Source organism: Geotrypetes seraphini, chromosome 18 (genome assembly GCF_902459505.1).
Source record: "Geotrypetes seraphini chromosome 18, aGeoSer1.1, whole genome shotgun sequence".
Taxonomy (NCBI): Eukaryota; Metazoa; Chordata; class Amphibia; order Gymnophiona; family Dermophiidae; genus Geotrypetes; species Geotrypetes seraphini.
In genome coordinates, this window is record NC_047101.1 from 13,603,327 (window position 1) to 13,612,347 (window position 9,021).

A 9,021-nucleotide genomic window follows, 5' to 3' on the forward strand; every position below is an offset into this window, starting at 1 on the left:
CTCCCATTTTTAAGTTTGTAAATTACATGAGAGATAATAAAATACATCATTACTGTGATATATATCAATATGTTAAATGAAACATGTTGTTATTGGTACTAACCTTTATAAAAAATGTGACACGGATAATAAATAAAAAAAAGTCGAGAACACTTATTTGGACATTTATTCTTAGCACCATATATACCGTATTTTCACGTAGATAACGCGCACCCGTGTAAAACGCGCACACGGGTATAGCGCGCGGAAAACACAAATTTATGTAAAGAAATTTTTATATACTGCGCTCACGCGTATACCGTGCAAGGTTATGCACGGTTTGTAAAAACACGTATAACGCGCGCGTTATATGAGTGAAAATACAGTAGTACTTGTAACAATAACTAATCAAACATAACACACAACATTGCCCCTTCCTATGTCCATAGTGCCCCCAGTGTGTCTTTCCTCACCTCACCCCCCCTCCAATGCCCGCCTGCCTCCCATCCTCCTTCCACTGAAACCCCCACCCCCACCCTGATGCCAGTCTGGGCCGCCCTGTCCTGACAGATCCATGTTTTGCCTCTCTCCCCGCGGGGCTGGGCTTTGCCCAGCTGTTTCCGGACTGACGTCTTTCCCTCCCCGATCCTCCTCCTAGGACGAGAAAAAGAAAGGGAGAAGCCAAGTCAGTGCCCCGTTGCGGCCGGAGCCGGTTCCAATCCTGAAGCGTAGATTTTCTCCTTATTTTCAGTTCAGTGTTTTAGTGTTCACTGTTTTTAGAATAGTGTAATTTTAATTTTGCTAACAATTTGAATGTAGGCCCCTCTTGATCTTGAGGCCCTAGGCTGAAGCCTAGTTAGTCTATAGGAAGATCCGGCCCTGCCAGGACGTGACGTCAGAAGGGAGCCAAGGTCGGCATGAGCAGCAGGTGGAAGATGCTGCTCGTGTCGATGGATATTTCAAGAGGCACATGAGGGCAGGGGGTGCATGGCATGGCAGGGTAGACTAGGGGGGCACACAGCATGGCGATACCAGGCGCCAACCTCCCTCACACCACCAGTGATTAATAGCAGTAGGAATCCTCTCTTTTCCCCCACATATTAAAAAGATGCACTGTCAGTCCAGTGGATTCCCAGCCCCTCTTCTGACCCCACCTCCCCCATCCCATAGTGTTTTAAAAAAATGCCCTGGTGGTTTAGTGGACCCCTTCTAAGTCTCCCAAAAATCCCACCCCAAGCCTAGCCCTGCCATACCTGGAAGAAAGAAAGCGATGCCCACTCACTACTGCCTCTGGGTGCCATTTTCTGCCAAAATATGGTACCCCTCCCCTGCCCTGTGTATCCTGGAAAGCACTGGGAGGGTCCTATCTACTACTCCTTCCAGGTATGGGGTCTGGGGGGGACAACTAGACTAACAAGGAGTTTTTTTTATGGAATGGAGGGGTTGAGGGGGAAGAACACCCTTGACTACCAGGGAATTTTTGTGGCAGAGAGGGAGCAGGGCCATTAAACCTCCCAGGAATCTTTTTATATTGGGGGGGAAGTAATGGGGTGCCGGGTCAAGGTGGGTGTCGCTAGACACCAGGGATATGTTTGGGGGTGCTGGGAAGATGTGGCAGGTTAGGGATAAGCGTGCCACGGCATTTTTTTTATTTTTAATCTTAACTTTCCTGTCAGTGCCTGATTCAATTACCACTCAGGTACCACAAATCTTTTGAGCATAGGCCCATAAGTTAAATACGTGGTCTTTTTGTTCCGTCACCTTGAGTTCTGTGCATCCAAGCACCTTAAAGTAGCAACTGTACTACCTTATCTATACGAGAGGAAACATTTCAAGTGAATATGCTGAAACAGCAGAGTCCTGCGGAGAGGTGGGGAAGGTTTCCTACAGTACCCCCTGGAGGTCAAGGCACTTAAAGAGAAACATGATGAGAAGTCTTGGGTCAGCCTGAATTCTTAACAGGCATTTCCAGCCTTTTGACTAGAGATGGCTGGAACCTGCATGTTGATGAGGGCCAGGAGACCGATCTGTCTTATGTGCTTTTCACCCTTGTCAGGCCTCTACAGAATTAGGAATGTATCTCATTCTTTAGGCAGACATTTGCATATTCTCCCCACAGTAAAAAGACAGCAAGCGCTCGGTGTTGGCCTGACCAGTTTATGCCTTTTCTCATGCACAAACAGGAAGGGATTTCCAAAACCCGGCAGTTTATCTGGGTTTTGGAAGTCCTCATCTCGTCGACATCTGTGCATGCGCAGAGGTCCTCCAGAGACTGGAGGTTCACGTGGGGGTGGGCTGGGGTGGAGCATCTTACTTCTTTCTGCTATGCCATATGTTAAGTTTGCTTTTTCATCGCCTCTAGGCTGTATTTCCTTTCAGGTATTTTGGGATGCTACAAGTGGGAGAGTGTGGCGCATTGGTTAAAGCTACAGCTCCTTGTGACCCTGGGCAAGTCACTTAATCCCCCCCTTGCCCCAGGTACGTTAGATAGATTGTGAGCCCACCGGGACAGACAGGGAAAAATGCTTGAATACCTGAATAAACTCATGTAAACCATTCTGTGATCTTCTGGGAGAACAGTAGAGAAAATTGAATAAATAAATAGTGTGAAAAGTTTCAGCCTCTGATAACTAGAGCTGATACTGTGATGTCACATAACAGCGGTACCTGGAGTGGCCCGCTTCCTGTTAAACTTGACACCCCCTGTCCCAGCATACCTCTTACCAATCCCAAGAAGACAAAACACACCTTAGTTGGAAAACACCTGGCCGCAGCCCTGTTTATTGAATAATAACATATTCTTAAGACATTTAACACAATTAAATATACATAAGTTAACAGCCAACATCAAAACATTAACAAAACCCCATAACAATGGTATCACCATTGTTACCTGATCCCGAGCTACCATCCGAAGTAATTGGCCCCCGACCCCGCCATCCAAGCTAGGGTCTGAGGGGTGGCATGTCCCACACATGCCCCCATTATCCAGGGTCAACCGACCCACCAGGCACGGCTCCCAGCCGGCCCACCGCTCATCCCTTGATGAGCCCCAGTAGCCAGTAGCTCGGGATACCGCCACAGGCCTGTAACCAGTTACAGGCCCCACCCCACTAGGAACAGAGCTGCGGCTAGGAGACCAACACTTGCTCACAACAGGTGGCGAAGTCATCCAATAACAAATCCCAACCAATATCGGACAGATGGACCCGATCCCTATAAAACAACCCCCCACAAGACACATCCACCCAGTCATGCCTAACCTGGATACCTCCCCGAGACTCCACCCATCGACCGACCTGCCTATTAACCTTAACGAGCCCTCTGGTCCATCGCCGAGACGCCAGTCGGCTGGGTCGAGGAATGATATCGCACCAGACCAACCGCGCCTCGGGGAACCAGCCCTGTACCACTCCCAAATCCCCAATTACCATGTCAATAAGATGTTTGCCACTAAGAGCATCAACATCATTGCCCCCTAGGTGAAGAATCAATAGATCCGGACGACGAGGACGCCTCCGAAGATCGCTCAGCAGAGGGAGCAACTGGTGCCAGCGCATGCCCCTCTGCCCCCACCAGGAGACAAAGACACCCTGATGCCCGAGGCCCAAATGACGACCGCTGGGCCGGACCACAGCACGCTCCCCAGCCCAGTGGACAAAGGAATGCCCGAAAATCCAAACAGACAGGACCTGCAGCACAGCACCTGTAAAGCAAACCCCGCAAGTAAGACATCGACCACTAACATCCAAAGTTAGTAAAATGGGAGTCATGCAGGGGCCCCCCCCACCCTCACCCTACAACCCATAACAATACCACCGACCCGAACATCAACCCCCACCAGCAACCCACTATTCCAAGCCCCCCCAACCGCAAATCAAGGCGAGTCGAACCCGACGGGCGAATATAGCCACGATACGCATCCGACGACCACCTACCCAGCCGACGAATGGCCGCATCCGGAACTCCCGCCACGAACGCACTGGTAGCCGCCCCAATGCGAAATGAGTGAGTGCCGTAACTGGCCGGGTCCTCACCACACACGCCTAAAGCCAGACGCAACACCATCAGGAACTGATACCGTGAGAGAAGAGCATCATCTTCATGCACCAACAACGCCAAGGCTGCGGAAGGAAAGATCGCCATATAGGCAGCCAGCGATCGGACGGGGCATGACGTACAACCCTCCACCTGATGCAGGATCAACGTACGCCCCCTGCCCAGCTGATCCGCTTTAGAACGAGCAATGAACACTCGTAACGTGGGACCGGAGATACACACCTGACTGCGCAGCAGGCCACGCAGGCCCTGTACATCCGACGGGTGGACCAGCAACTCGCCCACTCGCAGCGCTCCAAAAAAGGATAAGGAGAAAGCCGCCCGAAACAAGCATGCCTCAAAACCCGATCTCGTCACCTGATGCAGCACACTGACGAGATCAACCAACAAATCATGTGTAATAGGCAAACGAGAGTCAGGCACCCGCTGAGCCATCCAACCCCAAGCCGCCAACATCCGACGAGGCAGAAACCCCGACGAAGGGCAAGACCACCCAAAGGCCCTGCAAAAGAATGTGAAGCCCGCAAGATGACCCACCGCCGCGCTTCGAGAGCAGCCCTGAAGCTGCGACGAGGCCAAGAAGTCTGCCAGCTGCGTCTCAGACACAGGTCCAGGGGTCCATCCCCGAGACTGAAGAAAACCAGATATTGTTACAAAACCCCTGTTGTACCGTACCCACGTAGACGGAGCTACCGAGCGTTGTAAGAAGTACCAGATCCGATCCCCACCAGGCTCCACAAATGCTCTGGCATCTGCAATCCCTCTGGCTGCGCTTCCGGTGCCAGCTGTCGAAACTGCAAAAAGCGAAAACGAGAAAGAGTCAGCAAGTCTGTTTTGCACCCCAGGAACGTGCCGCGCCCGAATGAACAGGTTAAGTCGCAAACAGCGCACGACAAGCTCGCGCATCAACGCAGTTAACCGTAAGCATTTTGCCGACTGCCTGTTGACTACTTCCACGACCCCCATATTGTCACACCAAAACACCACTCGCATGTTCCGCAACCTGTCCGGCCATAACTCACAAGCCACCAGCAATGGAAAAAGCTCCAGCAGCGTGACATTACGGGTAATTCCCGCCAGCCGCCAAGCCTCAGGCCAAGCCACCGTGCACCAATCGCCCTGGAAGTAAAGACCGAAACCAATACCCCCCGCCGCGTCAGATTGCAGTTCGAGATCCAAATTAGTAACCTCCGGCTGTTGAATGGGAAGCGAACCGTTGAAGCACTCAAGAAACAGAGACCACATCCGCAAATCGGCCCGAATCCCGGCCGAAATCCGCACAAAGTGTCTGCGATCACGAACCCCAGCTGTCGACGGAGGACCAAACCGTTTAAGTCCTCCGAGCATGCCTCCCTTTTAACCCCTCCCACCCACAATCCCCTTCGGCTGCGACAACCCGAGGAGAGGAGGACTACGAACCGCCCCCCCCCCCCCGCCCCCCCCACTCTCTTATTTTCTACCTATCCTACTCCCTCTTGTCTAGCTAGCCCAACGAGCGACTCAGCGGGCCACCCAGCCCTGCGTTAGGGTCGCCCGTCGAGACTAGCTCTCGGGCTTGCTTATTCCACCAATAAGAGCCAACCTCATCAGTGATGTCACAATGGCTTGATTGTTCTTTACTTGGCTCACTTTTATTATATTTTGATTTCTAGAGTGGTGCAGTGGTTAAAGCTACAGCCTCAGCACCCTGAGGTTGTGGGTTTAAACCCACGCTGCTCCTTGTGACCCTGGGCAAGTCACTTAATCCCCCCATTGCCCCAGGTACATTAGATAGATTGTGAGCCCACTAGGACAGACAGGGAAAAATGCTTAAGTACCTGAATACATTCATGTAAACCATTCTGAGCTCCCCTGGGAGAACGGTATAGAAAATTGAATTAAAAAATAAAAATAAAAGCAGCTTTCTTCCTTTAAAGCTGTCTATGGGGGAGGAGTGTTATTTTATATAATAATAATAATAATAACAACTTTATTTTTGTATACCGCCATACCCAGAAGAGTTCTAGGCGGTTCACATTGGTTAGAACAAATTACAAGTGATTACATGCCAAATTGATCATAGAGTTGCGAACAGCAAGGAGAAAGAAGGGGGGAGAGGAGGGAGACAGGGGGGGGGGAGAAGTTTCGGTAGGAGGGAGGAGGAGGATTGAAGAAGGGGCATTAAAGGTCTTGGTCTCGGAATAGGTGGGTTTTAAGTGCTTTTCTGAAGTTGAGGTAGTTCTGGACTTTGAGGACCATTTGGGCCAGCCAAGGGTTTAGTTTGGCTGCTTGGAAGGCATAGGTTTTGTCAAGGAATTTTTTTGAGTGTATATAGGATTCTCCATGTGTAAAGTTGGCTTTACCTGCATGAGATGCTTAAAATTGCAGAGCCATTTACGTGCATAATGTCTGTGCACCTCCTGCAAGATATGTGTAGGTATTCTTAGTGGGGGGAGTGTGTGTGAGAGACAGAGTTGCAGTACAGGCACATATTCCCAAAATCTATATATGGCACCTAAAAAAATCACCGCTGATCAGAACTGTGTATATGATTTTATAAAAGGCACTCGCCTTATATAGAATCACACTTAAGAACATAAGAATTGCCGCTGCTGGGTCAGACCAGTGGTCCATCGTGCCCAGCAGTCCGCTCACGCGGCGGCCCCTAGGTCAAAGACCAGTGCCCTAATTGAGTCTAGCCTTACCTGTATACGTTCCGGTTCATCAGGAACTTGTCTAACCTTGTCTTGAATCCCTGGAGGGTGCTTTCCCCTATAATAGCCTCCGGAAGAGCGTTCCAGTTTTCTACCGCTCTCTGGGTGAAGAAGAACTTCTTTACATTTGTACGGAATCGATCCCCTTTTAACTTTAGAGAGTGCCCTCTCGTTCTCTCTACTGTGGAGAGGGTGAACAACCTGTCTTTATCTACTAAGTCTCTTCCCTTCATTATGCTTGACTAACATTTAGGTGCACCCATTTGGGACAATGAAAACCAGGCCTAAATACATGCAGTGAGCACCTATTAAATAAGAAATGTTACTCAGTGGCCCAATATAGCAAGGAATGCCCTTTTTCTTCCCATTAAACAACCTTATAAGGCACTATTTCAAGTCTTATTCCTGGAATTATCACCATGTAGCATAAATCCAATATTCAATTCCAAGCTTCCAATCTTTAAAGTATTCTTTCTATATTACACCTTTAGATCCTTATCTGGCGTTGCTGCTTCTGTTTTAGCCATAGACCTCAGAAACACCCCTCCTCCGTCCCATACGGGCTATGTTCTCATAACGGGGAGATTCATGTGTAACCTCCTCATCGGTCAATGCTTAAATTTTAATAGCTAATGCTCAATACTTTTATGTTTTTTTAAACACTTTTTATAACTTTTAAAACGACTAATGAAGTATGTGTACTTATCTTCAAAAGTGTTGCTGTACTAGGCTGGTGGACCCGACATGTTTCGCTGCCGCTTCGTCAGGGATCCACACTAAAGCAAAAAATACAGAATCATATTACTAAGCCGCTCACGCAACTCCCTTAGTCCCATACTGTAAACTATCACTACCAAAACTTTTGCTGTCTCTTACCATGCCGTTAACCACCGTCCCGCATAGACTCTTCAAATACAAGATGGCGGCGGCCAGCTTCAAGTCTCTTTTTAAAGTGCAAGCTGTGAAAGACCCGCCCCCCCCTCTCTCCATCCTACAACCTATCAGAGGGCTGCTTGGTGCTGACATCAGCACTTGACAAAAACTAACTAAATAGATGACCATTCATTCACAAAATAGCCCCCAAACAGCAGCGAAACATGTCGGGTCCACCAGCCTAGTACAGCAACACTTTTGAAGATAAGTACACATACTTCATTAGTCGTTTTAAAAGTTATAAAAAGTGTTTAAAAAAACATAAAAGTATTGAGCATTAGCTATTAAAATTTAAGCCTTGACCGATGAGGAGGTTACACCTGAATCTCCCCGTTATGAGAACATAGTCTGTATGGGACGGAGGAGGGGTGTTTCTGAGGTCTATGGCTAAAACAGAAGCAGCAACGCCAGATTAAAGGTGTAATATAGAAAGAATGCTTGAAAGGTTGGAAGCTTGGAATTGGATATTGGACTTTTTCTTCCCATGACATGCATCCTTTAAAAAATGTTTATTCCTCATCTCAAAATGGGAATGAACATCTATGTCCTAACAGAATGGCACTGGGAATTACACCTGCTACCTAGGAGATCTATTGAGCAATGTTCAACTGCACGGATTAGAGGAGGCTGCCCCCACTAACCCCCAGTGCTTGATTTTGCCCTTGAAAGCCAAACTGGAAAGGGAGAATTACATTACATTACATTACATTAGGGACTTCTATTCCGCCTATACCTTGCAGTTCAAGGCGGATTACAAAAGAGCTAACTGGACATTTCCAGTGAAGTTACAACAGTTTTGGGTTGTTTTGTTGGTTTTTTTTTGGTTACAAGGGAGGAGAGGTAGCTGGATTAATTCCGGAAGAACTTGCAAATTGGATATTAAATTGACTGTACGTTGCTGTGTGATATAACAAATAGATTACCGTTAGAGTACAAATAAGATTACGTTACATTTCAGGGATCTGAATACTTGGTTGGTGTTTTGGGGAGGAAGAGATTATTTAAGTGGAGGTTTGGGGGGAGAATTTATCTAGGAGGAGGGGGAAGGGTTGGGTTAAGATATCTGGATAAAATTTTTGAAAAGTAGGGTTTTGATTTCTTTTCGAAAAGTTTTGAAGTCGCCTGTTGCCGTCAACAGGTTGGAGATGGAGTGGTTAAGTTTTGCTGCTTTGCGTCGCCAGAAGGCTATCAAACATCTTTTTGCGCTGAGTGCCCTTGAGTGGAGGAAAGAATGACACGGGGACAGATTTTTTCCCATCCTCGCGGGAACTAATTTTCCCATCCCCTCCCGGAGAGATCTTTTCCTGTCCCTGCCCCATTCCTGCAAGCTCCAGCCTTGTCTGCACAACCCTCAAAC